We start from the raw sequence: 22111 nt of genomic DNA on the forward strand, positions 1-22111 counted from the left end.
TCCCTTCTATTACTAGTCTAAGTTTCCACTCTAACTGATGCAGAACTTGACTCCATTGACTTCATTGACTGGATTCTTCATCTTGTTGTAGTTGACTCCTTTGTCTTCGAGTTCCACGGTAGTTTCTCCTTCGGTGCCTTGATCTAAGAAGGGGGTTCAAATGGGAGGGAATGAGTACGAGCGTACTCAGCAAGTTCATATTAGGAAATAGGTGTATCATGCACTAGCTACAGCCATAAACCAGAAAGTCATAGGCCAATGCAAGTTTTCATAAACATTTCTTCAAAAGATTTATTTTATTCTGAAAACTATGCCCGTCAGTCTTCACAGGTTGACCAGAACTTCATGGAGTTCCTTTCCTGCCGCGTTCGCAGTTCCCTTCCCGGAACAGGGAGTGACAGTCACAATTCAATATCCTCTGCAGAGGTGCGTTACTTTTCCCATAAGAGACCTTATCCTTGTTGCCAACCAGGTGCAAGCTTTCCCGTCCACACTTCCTTTGGTGTGAGGCCAGGTGTAAGATCCAAGTCCACACCGCCTTCTCCGCGACTGCAAACCCACCCTTTTGTCCGACCCTACACCCCCAGTAGACTTCTCCCGATAATACGGCTTTACTCACGGTGTACTCCGGACAATCCATCATAGACCGTAGAGCTAACATCACTAATGGATGGGGATTTAAAAGGCTATCCCAACCTACGGCAGTGCCTCCAACACCCCGCAGCTCTACCAGTCCGTTGGCGTGCAGAAGGGAAAAGATACAGCTGACTTCCCCAGAGCCATTATAGATCTTATGGTCAACGCGATATGTACGGCGCTAGAATCACTCGGACGGCATTGGTATTTAGTCCTAGATGAGTAGTACCCATGCAATGGAACCTCCACCATATCAACACATACCATGGTTCCATTGCCCACCACATAGTCATATTCATAATTGTAAAATAATACTTTGCTTTTCAATGCATGAGTGATAAGTATAGTACTTTGCATATAGTTTGATACAAATAATCAAATGACATGAGCAAGCGATGAATTTGCCTTTCTTGACTGCAAGATTATGCAGGCAAAAGCTTCGATACGTGAGAAGTCCAAATGCTGAAATATCATCATTGTCCAGTAAGGACAATGTTTAAAGAACTGGCAAAAATGCTATAATGCATAGTATGAGATGCAATCGTCCCGAGCGTAACCTAACCTCGATGATTTAAGATGTATGAGTTGTAAAGATTTCTTTAGGGTTGGTTGCACTTTTAGAATGGTTCTCAAACAAGGTTCTTATTAGGGTTTGGTTATATTAGCATCATAATCAAGTGATATAAGACATCATAACAATCATACACATAAAGAATAGTAGTGGAATAATATGGGAAGAACAGTTGTCAATTTTTAAGTTCTACAGGACATGGTTGATGATTACTTATATTATACTTCAAAAGAATAACTTTTGAAGAACATGTTGTTTAAGAAATAAGAAGCATTTCAAATAAGAACTATGGCTTCTATGGTTTGATTGACATTTGTACTTCAAAAGAATAACTTTTGAAGAACAGGTTAAATAAGAATATGAACTACTATATATAGGAGCTATGGCTTTCTAGGGTTTACTATTGGATTCATCTAGTTCTCTAATAGGAACTAGTTGGGTTCTTAAATATAATTGGTCTATATGTAACAAGTATTAGCAGGTTTATTACTATGGTTGATTATGGTTATCATATCAAAGAATGATGGTCAAGGTGTTGCTATGAGTTAGGGTTTACTATGACTTCACAATTGCTTTACTAAGTAATCTCTAATGGTTTCTAAATTGAGTGAATTATCATTCCTAAGTAGGGTTTAGTTGAATAGGAGCATGTGATGTGAATTGCTACACGAGGTTGGTACTAGGGTTCATCATTATGGTTCTACTAGGGTTTTGATGGTTAAGGTTGATCCTCATGGTGTGATCCTAAGTATGAGTATTAATGGTTCTAACATATTAACAAGTTAGGGTTTATACTTAGGTGGTATTAGTGGATCATATAGGTTTTAATTAAGAATAGGAACATGAAATGGTAATCTCATGTGACTTGGTTTTATGCTAGTGGATCATAAGCATGCATTCATTGGTTTCTTACTAGGGTTCTATAGGTATAGATGAAGCTTATATGATTACATGGGCTAAACCCCTAGGGTTTTAGGATTACAATTATTTAGGATGAATACATAAAATAATGGAATCCAGTTTCTAACTTATAATAAAACTAGGGTTTCTAAATTATGATCCAATTCTTAAAGTAATATTTGGTACTAGAATTAATGTGATTAAGTACTTGAAATATAGTTATTAATAATTTTAACATGCTATAAACTTTTAGAGGGTTTAAGAATTAAAATAATTACTAGTTAGGGTTTAATTAGAAATCAGGGTTTCCTAATTATTGTTAGGTTTTAAAATAATGACTTGTTAACTAAAGATGTTTAAGTAAATAAGTTTTGAATTACCAAAATAATATTGGCTTATAATATTTTCTTGAGTTATTATTATTTACAGAAAATAGGAAATTGTAACATGCAATTTAGGGTTTATGAATTACCACTAATATTTAAGTTAATGCAAATATGATAAAGAAAATTAATCTTAACATTTTAATTAGTTACTGAATAGTTAAAATTTAATTTTGGAACTTAATTATTTATTGAATTGAATTTGTATTTTAAACAATTAGAAAGACATAATTAATAAAGATAAAAATAAGTGAATTTTTATTTTGACACACATTTTTTTTATATTTTATTTGAATAGAGTTTATTTTTGTGAGCATTTTGATATATTATTCATATTTTTCTGAGTTGAAATGAATTTTATATGATTTTACAAAGTTTCAGCATTTTTCTGGAATTTGAATTTAAATAGAAATACACTAAATGTACACGGTTCGGACTACCCACAGACTGACTAGCGGGGCCAATCTCCAGGTCAGTGGCCACGTAGGCGTGGACTAGGTCCAACCGCTGACTAGGCACGGGAGTACATCACCGGCGAGGCAGTCGTCGTCGGCGACGGCTGTTCCGGCCGCTGGAGGACGGCCTGATGGGTTCACCAGACACGGCTCGATACGCGGAACAACACGGAAGCGACGCCCCTAGAAAATGATGACCGGAGCTACTCCGGTGACCACCGACTGCGGCGGCGCCCTCCGGCCACGACACTAAAATAAGCTACGGTGGATGCCCGGGCTCGAAAATAGGTTCCAGATGTGCGCAAATTCACCTTGGTGCTGATGGCTTGGTCGATGGAGGCAGGGATGATCGGAGATGACGACGATGTTGATTTTTCTGCGACTTGCCGGCGAAAGGGAACGGAGAACCCTTGGCATCTGGAGCCTTCCCTTCTCGATTCCTTTCAGATGGACGATCACCTTGATCGAGCGAATCTCCTCGACCCAACACTGGACTCCGGGGAGGCTTGAATCGACGGCTAGCCGGAGATGTGCTGGCAACGGTTTTCTGTGATTCGGGAGGTTAGAGAGCAGCAAAGAGAGTGAGAAGAGGTGGCGCGGTATTAGGGTTGCGAGGTGCTTCTTCTCGTCTATTTATAGCTGCAGTCACGGTCGGAATCATCTTCCCACCGCCGGTGATGGTCTGGATGCGGCGGCGATGTTGGTGTGTAGCTGGGCACGAATCTTAGCGCCGGAAGGATAAGTACGGATGCGAGATTGATAGGGCGAGGTTTAGAGCGTCTCGTTGACGTCCGACTTGCGCTTATCTCCAACGAGGAGGTGGCAGATGGTTGGCGTCGCGTTGTCGTTCGCCAGGAGGAAGACGAAGGCGATGGCCTTCTATTAAACGTGAAACGGTATGGACCGTTTCCATGTGGGCTGGGCCAAAACTTGGGCTGCTGCTGGGCTACGGTGGTCCACCAGGTAAGCCTGGTAAGCTCCTTCTCCTTTTCTCTTTTCTATTTTCAATTTTATTTTTGAGATTTGCTATTTGAATTCAAATCTGAATTCTGTTTTGTTTTGCAGGTTCTAAAATATTTGAATATCATAACAAATTGGTAATGGTACTCATTGTATTATTTTGTTTTCAAACAACCATTTTATAATTGTTTAATTTTGTGTGCTTATGAGGCACAACTTAAAATTCAAAATAGTTATGAATTTAGGATTCCTTTAAATTGCTTTTTAAGTTAAGAATCAAATATGTTAAAAAGGATTTGAAATTTAGATCATGTGCATAGTGAACATATTATTAGGTTTAACAATACGGATTGTTTACATATTTTTAAATATGGCTAGGGTTTAGCAAATGGTAAATGAAATGGGATTGGTTCATGATTTTATGTGAATAATGGTTTTCAGGGTTTAAGAAGAGTGGTTGCATAAACTCTATATTTTCTAATCTTGCTTAGCACTTCTAGTTTGAATTACTTAGAATAAATCCTAAGCTCATCCTGGTTAATTCAATTGCTAAGGTGATGGTCCAAACTATAACACATTATTCCTATTGGTCAACTAATCAATTATTTGGAATATCAAACAGGATTGGATATTGGTTTCACTCTACTCCCAAAATGACATTTAGTTCTAAAGTATGTATGGCTTGGCTTATACTTGTGATATAGGATACACAAGTTAGGTTCATGTATGGATTCCATATGAAATGGTTTAGGGTTTTGGTGATGCTTTACTATTTGAAGTATAAGTAGGCATGAGGCATGGCATGGTTCTAATTATAATCCAAAGTAATCCATGGGTTGGAATTCAAATATAGTTTAGGGTTTAAATAGTGATCACCAATGTGATACACAACTAGGATTAGGATATGAGCAATAGCTAGGTTGTCTAAAGTGTTTGGGTAGACAGGTTTAAATACAATATCATTACTCCTCTATACAGGGCATGAAGACTGGTTTGGTTAACTACTAGTGATTTACTTATTATTTCCTGAGAAGAGTGAGATCTATGGATCACATATATAGGTTTAACTTATTGCCTCAATTTATAAGGTAAGATCATGCATTAGACATGATCCACTTATTCCTCACTAATCTCTCTTCTTTAATACTTCTGTCCACACACTCACTTAGATTCTTAGGGTTTATGATCATCACCCAAATTGTAATGATCAAGGTATTGGCCTCATAACAATTCATTGGTGAAGTAGGGTTCTCTCTCCAAGATCAAGTATAAGTCCATATACTTGAGTATACCTCTTTAGGTTGAGCTCTTCTGAATAGGTAGGGTTCCTCTAGGGTTTATGATCATTACCAAGTTGTAATGATCACCACACTTGCCTCTATCTTGGATCACTAGTAAAAAAGGTTCTTACTTACTATCAAGTATTAGCTAGGTCAAGTAGGGTTTAATACTTGACTTATATTTCTTGTATCATTGATTAGTATCAACAAGTACCTCACTTGGATAAGGTTTAAATATTAAGCTAGGTTCTATTGAATGCATAATCTAAGCATATGAATGGTACTCTCCTTTCTCTGAAGTTTAATGGAAATGAGTTTGGAAACAAGGTTGGAATGGTCAAAGGTTAATGAGGAATGAATATGAGTGTTCTTGACTTGGTTCAAGTATTGTAGTTGAAAAGATATACCATGTGACTCATAGTAGAAACATTTATTTAGTACAAGACATGTAAAAGATAAGAAAAGATAGTTTCTTAATTAATTGAGTTCTTTGATTCATAGTTGAATAATTATTCATGTGTTGTTGTAAGAAATGGCATGTTGAGATCCTTTATAAGATCTTGTAGTTGATCCTTACTTAAGGTGTTGTTTGTTATGAAACTAATTCTATTTGATCTAGCCCATAGATCAAATCATCTCTACCCAAGATAGGGTTTTAGCAAAGGTCACAGTGAAGTTTATAGCGCTTGACTTGATGATCTACTTCAATTCCAGCAAGTCAAGTGAAACTTCGATCATCGTGGTAAGTTTTATTTGAAAGCGCGAAAATTCCCCGGATTTTCTATGCATGAATGCAATGCACACTTTGGTGTTCTCTCATTTTGTAGTCTCTAAACCTGGGATATTACAATCCACTACAAGAAAAGGTACAACTCTGAGTACCTCTGCTGCTCTTGATTCACCATCTGTGATAAGTAAACTTGTTTCACCACCACAAGCTTCACATGCCGGTACTTCTGCTGAATCTGAAAATTCCTCTTATAATTTTGATGATGCTTCTGCTGTGCTTGATGATAATGGTTCATTAGGTTCTTTTCTAGATGCTACAATTGCTAGGTCTAGACAAATTGAAAATATTGAAATTCCTAATGAAAATACTGCTACACCTGTTAATTCACCTGAGTCTGTCGAACACTCTAGTGATGATCTTGATGAAGATTATGTGGAACTTGATGATGATTTTATTGATAAATGTAATGCTACTACTGATGCAAGTAATATTAAAAAGCTTCTTGCACAACGTGCTATTAGATATAAACTGTCTCCTGATCCTAAATTTGCCACATCTCCTATAAACATTAAGGATAAGGATTATGATTTTTATCTTGATTTATCGCATATATCTATTGTTGAGAAAACACCTTTTTGTGGTACTGAAAACGAAAGTGTTGTAGAGCACATGAATGAGCTTTCTACTTTGAGTAGCTTGTTTTCTGATGATATTAAGAAGCGTACTTATTTTGTTGCTAAATTTTTTCCTTTCTCATTAAAGGATGATGCTAAAACTTGGTATAATAGTTTGCCTCCTGATTCTATTGATAGTCCAAAAGGTTTGCTTGATGTTTTCTTTCGGAAATACTTTCCTGCTAGTGCTCAACATATTTCTTTGCAGAAAATTTATAGTTTTGACCAGGAAGATGGAGAGAAATTGCCTGAAGCTTGGGAAAGGTTTTGCTCTCTTATCAGAGCTCGGCCTGGACATGATTTGGAAAAGCATGACCTACTTGATATATTTTATAGTGGACTAATCATTGAGTCTAGGGCATACCTGGATAGTTGTGCTGGTTGTGTTTTCGGAAAAGAACTCCGGACGAAGTCGAAGAATTATTGGCTAGAATAGGCCGAAATCATGATGATTGGACTACACCTGAACCAACCCCGACACCAATATTGAAGAAGAGGGGTATGATTAAATTAAATGATGAAGATATGAGGGAAGCCAAGAAATCTCTTAAAGAGAAGGGTATTAAATCTGAAGATGTGAAGAATTTACCCCCCATAGAAGATTTATGTAAGATAACTCCCCCTTCATCCACAATTGAGGTACATTCTCCTCAACGCTTTGATAGAGAAGATATTCATTACTCAAAACCTCCTGATCAATGTTTAGATGAGTTTGATAATTATATTGTTAAGCAAGATAATTTTAATATGAGAGTAGAGAATCATTTAATGGAAAATTCTCGAGCTATTAGTGAATTGCATGATATTGTGGAGAGAACCTCCAATGATGTTAAGATGCTTGTTAAACATTTTCATATGGTTCAAACTCAAATTGATCAACTTACTAAAGTGCAAAATGACTTGTTAAAAAATACTTCTAAAGAGAAACATGCTTATGAAGTAACAACTAGAGGTGGTGTTTCTACTCAGGATCCTCTATATCCCGAGGGGCATCCCAAAAGAGTTGAACAAGATTCTCAACGAACTAAAGAAATTAGTGCTCCTTCTAAGAAAAAGAAGAAGAAACATAAAACTATTGTAGAATCCTCTGAGCCTGTTAATGATCCTAATATTATTTCTATTTCGATGCTCGAAACCGAAAGTGGTAATGAACATGATAAAGATAATGATAAGAATGATGCTTCTGATAAAGAAGAGGTTGAAGATGAACCTGAAAAGCATGCTAAAAATAAAAAGTATACTAAAGAAGATTTTATTGCTAAGAAACATGGTAATGAAAGAGAACCTTGGGTTCAAAAGCAAATGCCTTTTCCTGCTAAGAAACTAAAATCAAAAGAGGAAGAACACTATAATAAATTTTGTGATTGGATGAAACCTTTGTTTTTGCAAATCCCTTTGACTGATGCTATTAAATTGCCTCCTTTATTCAAAGTATATGAAAGATATTATCTCTAACAAAAGGAAAATTCCTAATGAGGAGATCTCCACTATGCTTGCTAATTACTCTTTCAATGGCAAGGTTCCAAAGAAGCTGGGAGACCCAGGTATACCGACTATCCCTTGTTCAATCAAGAATAATTATGTTAGAACTGCTCTATGTGATTTGGGAGCAGGAGTTAGTGTTATGCCTTTTTCTCTTTACAAGAGATTTTATTTAGATAAGTTGATACCAACTGATATATCTTTGCAAATGGCTGATAAATCTACTGCTGTTCCTGTTGGTATATGTGAGGATGTTCCTGTTCAAGTTACTAATATTAATATTAACTGATTTTGTTGTGTTGGATATGCCCGAAGATGATAATATGTCTATTATTCTTGGAAGACCTTTTCTTAACACTGCAGGGGCTGTTATTGATTGCAATAAAGGAAAAGTTACTTTCAATGTTGATGACAAGGAGCATACTGTTTATTTTCCCAAGAGGATTGATAAAGTATATGGAGTTAATACAATTTCTAATTTGAGATCTATCAAAGTGGGAGCTATTGATTGTCCTATATATGAACCTAAACAAGGATATCAAAGTATTATGATTGGATCCATATCAATACAATATAAGGTAACATGATTGATTTGAGGTTTATTTCTTCTTATGTCATGTAAAATTTATTTGGTGGCAAGACTTGATCAACCTTGTTAACAAGTACATTTTATATGCATAGAAGAGCTAAACAACATTTCTTTCTTTCTCCACTTGTTTTACTTGCTGTAGTACCACTTGTTTTGCGAGATATTTTAGTTGTTTAGAAGTTTGAAAATCTTTGCTGCCCTGCAATAGTTATTTTAACACCTAGAAATGTGCATTTTTCGAAGTTTTCAAAAATTTACAAAAATTATACCGATGGTCTTATTTTTCAAAATGCAACCTGGGAGTGTCTGGGGCTGACCAGTGGGGCACCCCAGGGCTGGCCCCCATGGGCCGGCGCGGCTAAGGAGGGGGGCGCGCCACCATGTGGTGAGGGCCCCCTGGCCCCACTTAGTCATCCCTTCCACTCATTCCACTCTCTCTCCCGAAAAAAACTCGTACCAGTTCGTTCTCACTCGCGTTTTCGCCCAAGAGCTCAGGATTTTTCGATCTCTTTGCTCAACCCAGATTTCAGTCTTAAATTTGGCACATTTGCACTCCGGTATGTGACTCCTCCGATTATCCAAATAGAATTTTGATTGGTTGAGTATATCTTGAATATTTTGCTGATGTAGGTGACATGTTAAGTGAGCTTGCATGCTTGTTCTAAGTTGTAAAAATTAGTTTTGATGCATGTTTAGTACTCTACCAAGTTCCTATAGTAGTTTCCCTCCATTATATGTCTCGAAATCAACTTTTATAATGATTGTTGAAAAATTTCAGAAAAGGAAGATGCATAACCACACCTTTGGAGAAGTGTTCGAGAGGGATACGACAAGAGAGGCAAGTCCTTCAAGGGCAGCCACTCGAGTTAGGCGATCCTATGATGAGGATATCATCGCACCTAGCTTTGAGGTTGAAGAGGATAATGGGGTTCCTAATGCTTCATCCTTTCCATGCTTTGACTTTTTGCGTAATGCAGGGCTACTTGATGATTTATTATTTCTCATCAATAGTGTGGGATTATCTACCTACATGGAAGATGAGGGTGATCAATTTTATAGGCTAACTAAAATCTTTGTTGAAAGCTTTAAATTCAGCAACTCAGCTTTCTCACCAACAGTTAAATTTAGGATTTATGATAGGCCTGTTACTATGAAGTTGAAAGATTTTTGTGCTGCATTGGATATCGCTCCTATAGGTACAGCGAAGAAGATTGAGAACCGCCCCAAAGCTTTGACGGAACTCTATCGAGAAGTCACCAACGATGATAGCCGCACCATTCAGCGCGGCAAGATAAGGAACATTCAGCTCCCTGCCATTAGATATTTCACTTACTATCTTGCTACTAGCATTCTTGGTAGGGAGAACACTAGCAACATATCTAGTTATCATCTTGCTTTTATGGTTGCTGCACTTACTGGAAGTACACCTTATCATCTTGGTGCTCTTATTGCGCGTCGCTTAGATAGTAAGGGACCTATTTATGGAGGAATTATTGCCTCACGTATTGTTGCGCATCTAGGTTTGTCTATTGACCCTAGTGATGAGAAACTAACTTCTATTAGGCTTGATATTGCTGCTATGAAGAGTCACCAATTTGTCACAACTGACTCTAACTTAGAAAATATTGTCTATAGAATGTTGTTTATTGATGGGGATGAGAGGGAAATCCCCCTGTCGAGTCGATTTGTTCAGTGTTCGCAGGAGACCGTGGTCGCGCTCCAAGGAGGAGGTGGATGAGCAGCTGAGGATACGTGGTTTCCACCAGCAGCACGACTCCGAGGATGCTGAGCCCTCCGACAGGTACACCGTCACGTATCCTGGTGCATCCTCCAGTACGTACTAAGGGCAGGATCCTTCTTCTTACTACGGAGGTGCCACCTCATGGGCACCATGGGATTGATCTCCACTTAGGCCAAAAGCCTAAGCTTGGGGGGAGGTATGCCGGCATCACTCATTCATTGCATATTACAATTGCCGGATATGTGTATATACTTGTTTCACTTCTTATGGTTGCCTCTAATATGAGGAAGATGATATTTGGGGAAGTGCTGTCTAAAAACAGATTCTGGACTGATACTAAACAAATTCCTAAAAACAGCTAGAATGTTATTTTGAGAAGCCAATTTTTGTGCATGTTCCCCAGGTTATTATCTAACTTTCATTAGTTGAGCACTTTTCGAGTTGAATAGCGGAAGATTTTAGTAAAAAATGATTACTGTACTGCTGTCAAGATTGACGGATTTCTGCCACTTTGTGTCTATGTGACTCTTTTAGTTTTCATTCTCTTGTTTTTGCTTTGTTTCTTTCCTAAAACACAAAAATACCAAAAATATTTCTGTTGCTTCTCTTCACCATTTGTTTATTTTGTTTTCTTGTTCTTATTTTCTTTATTTACTATCGTTAGTTTGCTATGAGAAAATCCAAAAAGATTTTGCTTTGTTTGCCTGTTTCCTTTTGTTCTTGTTTCCAATTCGAAAACACCAAAAATATTTGTTGTTATTCTTTGGTTTTGTAAAGTTCACTATGGAGTTCAGCGGTCTTCGGTGGTTGGAGCTTGGTTTTCATTTCATATTATTTAAGCTACACAAGTGAAAGGCAATAATGACGATCTACGACAACTCGACTGTGGTGAGAGGCTGGTATGAACTCTATTTGTTTTCGTTCTTGTACATATACTCATCCATGTGAGCATGCTTAGTTGGTTCATGTGAGGTATATGTCATTTAATGAAGTCTAGTAGTTCATGATCTCTCATGTTTAGCTCCAATTTATTAATATGAGTAGCATGTCATAAATATTTGCTTGCATTGTTTTATTCATAGATAGGTATGACATTGTGGTATCCTCCTCTCAGTAATTCATTTGAATTGACTTGGCACATGCTCACGCATGCATATGACTGAAACAAAAGTCAATTAAGCCTCGGTGATTTACTTTGCTTCAGAGTTCTTGTATCACTTTTATGCCTCCGTTAAATTTATTTTGTCGCAAGCATGATTATGACAGTTATTGCTCTCTTGATTGTCGCTTCCCAGTCTATTGCTAGCCTTCACTTGTACTGAGCGGGAATGCTGCTCGTGCTTCCAAACCCCTGAAAACCAAGTTATTCCAAAGTGTCCACCATAAATACCTATGCATGGCATTTCAAACCATTCCAAGTAAATTCGCATGTGCTACCTTTAAAACCTTCAAAGTACTTCTCAATTTGTGTTAATGTTTTATAGCTCATGAGGAAGTATGTGGTGTTTTATCTTTCAACCTTGTCATTTACTCCTGACAGACTTTCACCAATGGACTAGTGGCACATCCGCTTATACAATAATTTTGCAAAAAGAGCTGGCAACGGGGTTCCCAGCCCCAATTAATTAACTTTCATTAATAATTCTCTTCACATGTTTTGCCCTGATTCATCAGTAAGCAACTTAATTTGCAAATAGACACTCCTCCATGGTATGTGAATGTTGGAAGGCACCCGAGGATTCGGTTAGCCATGGCTTGTGTAAGCAAAGGTTGGGGGGAGTGTCATCCATAATGAAACTAAAGTACATGTGTAAACAAAAGAGAAGATGGATGATTTACCTTGCTGGTAGAAATAACGTCCTTCATGGGAGCCGCTCTTGGAAGTCTGGTTGACGAGGTAGTTAGAGTGCCCACTATCATTCGTTGACAACAACAAACACCTCTCAAAACAATTTTACTCCTGTTTTACAAATGAAAAGATCTAGCACATGTTAATCCCTGCTTCCCTCTGCGAAGGGTCAATCTTTTATTTTTACATTGAGTCTCCATCCTTTCTTTAAAAGCACCTTCTTGAGAGCATAATTGTCATTCTTAGTATAATATGCTTGTCCCAGAATATGGTTAATTGTGGTATAACTTTGATGCTTTTATCTTTGATAATCATTACTTCTAGTCTCTCTATGAAATTCAGAGGTGCCTGGGCATTTATGTTTTGCTGTACAAATACGGGCAAGCAAGATACCACTTTATCATATCTTTCTATGAACATTGCAATCCTGCTGATAGACATGATTCATGATGCTTATTATTAGTTTGTTGTTATCTTTTTCATGATTGGCATAACTATTAGATGACTTTATTTGCATGTATCTTATTATGAATTGCCTAAGTACTTGTCCATATCATGAGAATATTTACATCATATGAACAAATGTGTTCGTGAAAGTTCTTTTATCGCACTAAGTTGTTAACTGAATTGCTTGAGGACAAGCAATAAGTTAAGCTTGGGGGAGTTGATACGTCCAAAACGTATCTACTTTCCCGAACACTTTTGCTATTGTTTTGCCTCTAATTTGTGTATTCTGGATACAACTAACACGGACTAACGCTGTTTTCAGCAGAATTGCCCTGATGTCTTATTTTTGTGCAGAAACCCAACTTCAGGAAAATCCCGGGAAATAATTGCAATGGGCCTATTTTCACAGAAGATTGATGGAGCCAGAAGACGAGACGGAGGGGGGCCACGAGGCGCCCACCCCACAAGGCGGCGCGGTGGGCCCCTGGGCCGCGCCGCCCTATGGTGGCGTCGCCTCGGGCAGCCTCCGACGCTTCCCTCTGGACTACTTAAGGGTTTCGACCTAAAAACGCACGAGAGTTCGACCAATCTGCCAGAAGACATCCAGAACTCCGCCGCCATCGCAAAACTCCGTCTCGGGACCAGAAACTCCGTTCTGGCACCCTGCCGGGACGGGGAATTGGAGGAGATCATCGCCATCATCACCACCGACGCCTCTCCATCGACCATCCATGCTTCCCCCATCCATGTGTGAGTAATTCCCCGCTGTAGGCTGAAGGGGATGGTAGGGATTGGATGAGATTGATCATGTAATAGTCATAAGATTGTTAGGGCATAGTGCCTAGTATCCGTTGTTGGTACTTTTATGATATTGTTGCAACTTGTTATGCTTAATGCTTGTCACTAGGGCCCGAGTGCCATGATTTCAGATCCGAACATGTTATTGTTTCATGATGATATTCATTGTTTTATGATCTTACCTGCAAGTTGTATACACATATTGCTGTCCGGAACCCAAGGCCCCAAAGTGACAGAAATTGGGACAACCGGAGGGGAAGGCTGTGATATGTGGATCACATGTGTTCACGGAGTGTTAATGCTTTGCTCCGGTACTCTATTAAAAGGAGTACCTTAATTACCGATAGTTTCCCTAGAGGCCCGATCGCCACCGGCTGGTAGGACAAAAGATGTTGTGCAAGTTTCTCATTGCGAGCACGTACGACTATATACGGAACACATGCCTATGGTTATTTAGTACTTGGATACCGCTTTATTATTATCCGCAAATGCCCTGCCTTGATTGTTACATGAGTTCTCTTATCCATGCAGCGCCCGTTCATCCATCCCTGTGCCTACGATATTTTAATCTCGATGTTTACTATAATCACTACTCGCTGTCTTTGTTACATTGCTGCTTATATTTCACTACTGCTATCGTTATAAAACTGCTGCTACTCGATAAACTCTTGCGAGCAAGTCCGTTTCCGAGTGCGGCTGAATTGACAACTCCGTTGTTAAGGCTTACAAATATTCTTTGGCTCTCCTTGTGTCGAATCAATAAATTGGGTTTTACTTCCCTCGAAGACTGTTGCGATCCCCTATACTTGTGGGTCATCATTGTCTTCTCCTCTTGTGCTATCATGTTTAGATCTTGTGAGCTGCCTATCATGATCAAGATCATCTATTTGTAATGCTACATGTTGTGTTTGTTGGGATCCGATGAATATGGAATACTATGTCAAGTTGATTATTGATCTATCATATATGTTATTTATGTTCTTGCATGCTCTCCGTTGCTAGTAGAGGCTCTGGCCAAGTTGATACTTGTGACTCCAAGAGGGAGTATTTATGCTCGATAGTGGGTTCATGTCTCCATTGAATCGGGGAGTGACGAGCAACCCCTAAGGTTGTGGATGTGTTGTTGCCACTAGGGATAAAACATCAATGCTTTGTCTAAGGATATTTGTATTGTTTACATTACGCACAGTACTTAATGCAATTGTCTGTTGTTTGCAACTTAATACTGGAAGGGGTGCGGAAGCTAACCCGAAGGTGGACTTTTTAGGCATAGATGCATGCTGGATGGCGGTCCATGTTCTTTGTCGTAATGCCCTAAGTAAATCTCATAGTAGTCATCATGATATGTATATGCTTCTCTATTTGTCAATTGCCCAACTGTAATTTGTTCACCCAACATGCTATTTATCTTATTGGAGAGACACCACTAGTGAACTGTGGACCCCAGTCCATTCTTTTACATCTGAAATACAACCTACTGCAATAATTGTTCTCTTTTGTTTTCTGCAAGCAAACATAATTCTCCACACCATACGGTTAATCCTTTGTTTTCAGCAAGCCGGTGAGATTGACAACCTCACTGTTAAGTTGGGGCAAAGTAGTTTGATTGTGTTGTGCAGGTTCCACGTTGGCGCCGGAATCACTGGTGTTGCGCCGCACTACACTCCTTCACCAACAACCTTCACGTGGCCTTCATCTCCTACTGGTTTGATAACCTTGGTTTCTTACTGAGGGAAAACTCGATGTTGTGCTCATCATACCTTCCTCTTGGGGTTCCCAACGGACGTGTGCTTTACCGTCACAAGCAGCTACTTTTCTGGCGCTGTTACACCCCAGGGATTTCTAACTCCCTACACGCCGCCAGCCTACTTTTCGGGCGCCGCCGCCTCGGGAGATCAAGACACGCTGCAAGGGGAGTCTCTCACACCCAATCACTTTACTTTGTTTATTGTCTTGCTTTATTTTATTTTCTTTCTTTTTTGCTTTCTTTATATCAAAAACACACAAAAATTAGTTACTTGTTTTACTTTATTTAATTCGGTTTTGCTTTGTTTATTTTTATTATTGCTAAAATGAGTAATCCTGAAGTTGAAGTTCGTTCGTTTAAGCAACACGGGGGAGAAAGTTTTAAAGTTGCTTGGTATAGAATTAGTGATGCTCATCATAGGTGCACTAAGAAACACTCCACTATTATCCTCCTTGGGAATTTTTATGTTGGTATCTCTAGCTGGAATAGGTATGTTCTTGATACTCTTACGGGGGGTAATTTCCTAGGTACTCCTGTTTTAGAAGCTAGTTGCATCATTGAGAGTCTAGTTGGAATCGGAAATACTTTTGTACACCCACGCATGGGTGTGGGTGTTTCTATCACCGTTCATTTATTCCTCGAGATTCGTGCCCACCATGGTAGATAGAAAGATTCCTTTCTCTCTCCTCTTTTTATCCGAATCTTAAAGCACAATGAACGGTGACGGAAACACCCACACCCATGCGTGGGTGTACAAAATCCACTCTCTAGTTGGAATACCACCTGTTAATGAAGCTAAAATTGAAATCTCTCTTGAGGATGTCATGAAAAAGTTGGAAGCCATAGAGAAATTTTTTCCAAGTGTTGAGACTAAATTGGGAATATTACTTGATAATACTGATAAACTTGATAAATCCCTAGGAGGAATTAATGAAAGAATTGCTATCTTAGAAACTTGTGCTATCCATGATAATCAAACCCATAGGATTGGTAAACTTGAAGAAGCTATGAGAACCTTGGGTTCAACTTTTTATTCTCTTAAGTTTAAGGAGAAAGCTTATGTGGGTAAGGAGCAAAAGTTCATGTATGTCCCTAAGATGCCAAAGCCAAAGAATCATTATGAGCTTAAAACTGATAAAACCCTTAGTACCACTATGGGAAATTTAGATAATGGAGCATCTAAGATACCTTTTGTGACAAGTTGTGTTTTTAAGGAAAAATATGATGTTGATGCTTCTTCCCTTGATGTTACTTGATTTACACTTTCTGTGCCTAGCTGAAAGGCGTTAAAGAAAAGCTCTTATGGGAGACAACCCATTATTTTATTTTTGCAACATTTGTTTTATATTTGAGTCAAGGTGCTTGTTACTACTGTAGCAATACCTTTGTATCTTTATTTTCTTGTATTGTTGTGCCAAGTAAAGTCTCTAATAGAAAGTTGATACTAGATTTGGATTTCTGCGCAGAAACAGATTTTTAGCTGTCACGAATTTGCGTTTTTCTCTATGTAGAAGAATCTAAAAATTCTGAAACAATTCATGCGTGATCCTCAGATATGTACGCAACTTTCATTAGTTTTGAGTTTTCTGATCTGAGCAAGTTAAGTGCCTCGAAAAAATTCGTCTTTACGGACTGTTCTGTTTTGACAGATTCTGCCTTTTATTTCGCATTGCCTCTTTTACTGTGTTTGAGCGGATTTCTTTGCTCCATTAAATTTCAGTAGCTTTGGGTAATGTCCAGAAGTGTTGGGAATGATTATGTACTTGCTGAACATGTGAATTTTTTATTATGCACTAACCCTCTAATGAGAATGATTTGAGTTTGGTGTGAAGGAAGTTTTCAAGGATCAAGAGAGGAGGATGATATGATATGATCAAGAAGAGTGAAAAGTCTAAGCTTGGGGATGCCCCCGTGGTTCATCCCTGCATATTTCAAGAAGACTCAAGCGTCTAAGCTTGGGGATGCCCAAGGCATCCCCTTCTTCATCAAAACTTATCAGGTCACCTCTAGTGAAACTATATTTTAATTCCGTCACATCCTATGTGCTTTACTTGGAGCGTCTGTGTGTTTTTATTTTTATTTATGTTTGAATAAAATCGGATCCTAGCAATCCTTGTGTTGGAGAGAGACACGCTCCGCTTTTTCATTTGAACACTTGTGTTGTTCGTTTTTCATATTCATGGCGAAAGCTGAAAGCCGCAGCACTTATACTTATTGATATTTGGTTGGAAACAGAAAATGCTTCATATTGTCTTGAATAATTTGATACTTGGCAATTGTTTTGAGCTCTCAAGTAGATCATGTTTAAGCTCTTGCATCATGTAGTTTAAATCTATTAGTGGAGAACTACCGTAGAGCTTGTTGAAATTTGGATTGCATGATTGGTCTCTCTAAGGTCTAGATATTTTCTGGTAAAAGTGTTTGAACAACAAGGAAGACATTGTAGAGTCTTATAATGCTTGCAATATGTTCTTGTGTAAGTTTTGCTGTACCGGTTTATACTTGTGTTTGCTTCAAACAACCTTGCTAGCCAAAGCCTTGTACTGAGAGGGAATGCTTCTCGTGCATCCAAAACCTTGAGCCAAAACCTATGCCATTTGTGTCCACCATAACTACCTACTATGTGGTATTTTTCTGCCATTCCAAAGTAAATTGCTTGCGTGCTACCTTTAAAAAATTCATTCCTTGTCTTTGCAATACATAGCTCATGGGAAAGTAGCCTAAAAAACTATTATGGTAATGAATATGTCGCTTATGTATCTTAGTTCTTATAAGTTGCTTGTTGAGCGGTAACCATGTTTCGGGGACACCATCAACCCGTCACACCTTTGTTGAATATCATGTGAGTTGCTATGCATGTTCGTCTTGTCCGAAGTAAGGGAGATTTGGCATGAGTTAAATGGTTTGAGTATGCATGTTGTTAGAGAAGAACATTGGGCCGCCAACCAAAGCCATGTATCATGGTGGAAGTTTCAACTTGGACATTAATCCTCGGAATCTCTTATGAGAATATTATTGTTGTTGAATGCTTAAAGCATAAAAGAGGAGTCCATTATCTCGTTTTCTATGTTGTCCCGGTATGGATGTCCTTAAGTTGAGATCTATCAAAATCGAGAAATCAAATGCGATTTATCTCCTTGGACCTTTGTACAGGTGGCATAGAGGTACCCCTTTATGACACTTGGTTGAAACATATGTAATGCAATGATAATCCATGGAAATCCGAGCTAATTAGGACAAGGTGCGGGCACTATTAGTATTCGATGCATGAGGCTTGCAACTTATAGGAAGCTTTATGCATAACCCATATGAATTATTACTACCGCTGACACAAATGTTTCCATGTTTTCAAAATAAAAAGCTCTAGCACATGAGTAATCCCTGCTTCCCTCTGCGAAGGGCCTTTCTTTTACTTTATGTTGAGTCAGTTTACCTACTTCTTTCTATCTTAGAAGCAAACACTTGTGTCAACTGTGTGCATTGATTCTTACATGCTTACTTATTGCACTCATCATATTACTTTGTGTTGACAATTATCCATGAGATATGCATGTTGAAAGTTGAAAGCAATTGCTGAAACTTAAATCTTCCTTTGTGTTGCTTTAAAACCTCTTATTAAGAATCTATTGCTTTATGAGTTAACTCTTATGCAAGACTTTTTGATGCTTGTCTTGAAAGTACTATTCATGAAAAGTTTTTGCTATATGATTCAGTTGTTTAGTCATTATCTTTTTGTTAGCAAACTATAGACCATTGCTTTGGGTCACTTCATTCATCTCATATGCTTTACAAATAGTGTTGATCAAGATTATGTTGGTAGCATGTCACTTCAGAAATTATTCTTTTTATCGTTTACCTACTCGAGGGCGAATAGGAACTAAGCTTGGGGATGCTTGATACGTCTCCAACGTATCTATAATTTCTTATGTTCCATGCTTGTTTTATGACAATACCTACATGTTTTACTCACACTTTATAATCTTTTTATGCATTTTCCGGGACTAACCTATTAACAAGATGCCGTAGTGCCAGTTCCTGTTTTCTGCTATTTTTGATTTCAAAAAAGTTAGTTTACGGATATTCTCGGAATTGGACGAAACAAAAGCCAACGGCCTTATTTTCCACGGAAGGTTCCAGAAGTCCGAAGGAGAGACGAAGAGCAGCCACGAGGCGGCCACACCATAGGGGGCGCAGCCCTGATACGTCTCAAACGTATCTATAATTTCTTATGTTCCATGCTACTTTTATGATGATACTCACATGTTTTATACACACTTTATGTCATTATTATGCGTTTTCCGGAACTAACCTATTAACGAGATGCCGAAGTGCCAGTTCCTGTTTTCTGCTGTTTTTGTTGGATAATTAGGCACAATTTCCATGATTAATTCCAGAATATAAAACATGATGGCAGCAACTACTAACATGTGAAACTCAAACATACTAGATGCATTAATCAACATGAGTAGCAGCAACGTAAACGATAAAACATCCATCGCTAAACAGATCGAGATATGTCGCACGTACCGATCTGGTGGAGGTGGCGGTGGAGGTGTAGCAGACGATGTCGCAGCAGTAACGTTGTTGATGACAACGTTGTTGACGACAGGGACGACGGGTCGAAGTAGACGGCGTTGAAGACGACGGTAGGCAGCACCGCCCGACTTGGACGGAAGGCGACCCGTGATGAAGAACTTGAGCAGTCGCGCAGAGCGCTTCCCAAAAACCTAACTCGCCCTCTCCCGTACAGGATCGCAAGGACGAGCGGTTCCGGAGACCTGCTCTCCCGTTCGCCGATGCACGTCGGCGCGCGGGATGGAGTAGGCTACGATGGCGGCGCAAGCAGAGAGAGGTGGAAACCCTAACTCGTGTATTGGATGTGTTTCTGCGGTAGCCGGGCAGGAGATTATATAGGCTCGGGAAACCCTAGGCAATGTGGGCCACGCCCACGTCGCACGAACATTTTGAGTCGGTTACAGATAGCCCACGATCCGGGAGCGACCCGAACCGACTAACTGCGACGCGTCCGTCTAGGACTCTGTTCGTTTTCCTGAGCTGCAAAAAGTAAGGAAAGTCTCGGCTCGAGGCTCAATCCACTCACCACGAGTGCGGCGCGCGTCGTGACGTGTCGTGTCGAGTCGAGACGAGACGAGCGAGCGAGGAGGAGGAGGAGCGCGCGTGTAGCACTCCTATTCTCACTCACTTACTAGTGGCGGAACAACCCACCTTATAAGGTGGTCTAACTTCCTCCCAACTTTCCATGTGGGACTAAACTTCCCACCTCTTGCCACTCCCTAGTGAGCTGCCACCAACTTGGGCTCAAACTCACAAGGCTGCCACTATGTGGGCTTTGAGATTTATAGGAAAAACTGAAATCTAATTTGGGCCACTAAAAGTGGGCCCAATATTTCAACAGTTTTTGGTTTCAGAAATCCTAGTAAGGAAATATTCTCGGAATTGGACGAAATCAACGCCCAGTATCTTATAATTCCACGAAGCTTCCAGAACACCGGAGAGGGGCCAGAGGAGAGGCCCAGGGCCACCACACATGGTGGCGGCGCGGCCCAAGGGGGGCGCGCCCCCCTGTTGTCTGGCTGCCCCAGACCCCCTCCGACTCCGCCTCTTCGCCTATTTAAGCCGTCCTGACCTAAAACATCGAGACGGATTGACGAAACACCAGAAAACTTTCCAGAGCCACCGCCATCGCGAAACTCCAATTCGGGGGACAGAAGTCTCTGTTCCGGCACCCTGCCGGGACGGGGAATTTCCCCGGAAGGCATCTCCACCGCCATCTTCACCGCCATCGTTGTCTCCATGATGAGGAGGGAGTACTTCTCCCCCGAGGCTGAGGGCTCTACCGTAGCTATGTGGTTCATCTCTCTCTTTGTGATCTAGTTGAATATCATCTATGTGTTACTCCGGTGATGTTATTAAAGTAGTCTATTCCTCCTCCATGAGGTAATGTTGACAGTGTGTGCATCATGAAGTACTTGGTATAAGCTATGATTGTGATCTCTTGTAGATTATGAAGTTAACTATTACTATGATAGTATTGATGTGATCTATTCCCCCTTTCATAGCTGATGTTGAAAGTATGCTTGCTATGATAGTACTCGGTATAATTGCGTTGGTCTATCTTGCACTCTAAGGTTATTTAAATATGAACATCGAATGTTGTGGAGCTTGTTAACTCCGGCATTGAGGTGCTCTTGTAGCCCTACACAATTAATGGTGTTTGTCATCCAACAAGAGAGTGTAGAGTGGTTTTATTATGTGATCAATGTTGAGAGTGTCCACTAGTGAAAGTATGATCCCTAGGCCTTGTTTCTAAACATCGAATCTCCGTTTATTTACTGTTCTGTTGCATGTTTACTCGCTGCCATATTTTATTCAGATTGCTATTACCACTCATATACATCCATACTACTTGTATTTCACTATCTCTTCACCGAACTAGTGCACCTATACATCTGACAAGTGTATTAGGTGTGTTGGGGACACAAGAGACTTCTTGTATCGTGATTGCGGTGGTTGCTTGAGAGGGATATCTTTGTCCTCTACCTCCCTGAGTTCAATAAACCTTGGGTGATTCACTTAAGGGAAACTTGCTGCTGTTCTACAAACCTCTGCTCTTGGAGGCCCAACACTGTCTACAGGAATAGAAGCGTGCATAGACATCAAGCTATTTTCTAGCGCTGTTGCCAGGGAGGTAAGGTAAAAGGTATTCACATCCTCCGACTACTAAGCTATTTCTTAGCATTGTTGCCGGTGTGTGAGTGCTCGAAGCTATTTCCTTTAGATCCTGCAATTGCATCTTTTTGTTTCTTGTTTTTATTTTTCACTAGTTAGGCATAATGGAAAACAACAAT

The sequence above is a fragment of the Lolium rigidum genome, chromosome 5, assembly GCF_022539505.1.
Source record: "Lolium rigidum isolate FL_2022 chromosome 5, APGP_CSIRO_Lrig_0.1, whole genome shotgun sequence".
Lineage (NCBI taxonomy): Eukaryota > Viridiplantae > Streptophyta > Magnoliopsida > Poales > Poaceae > Lolium > Lolium rigidum.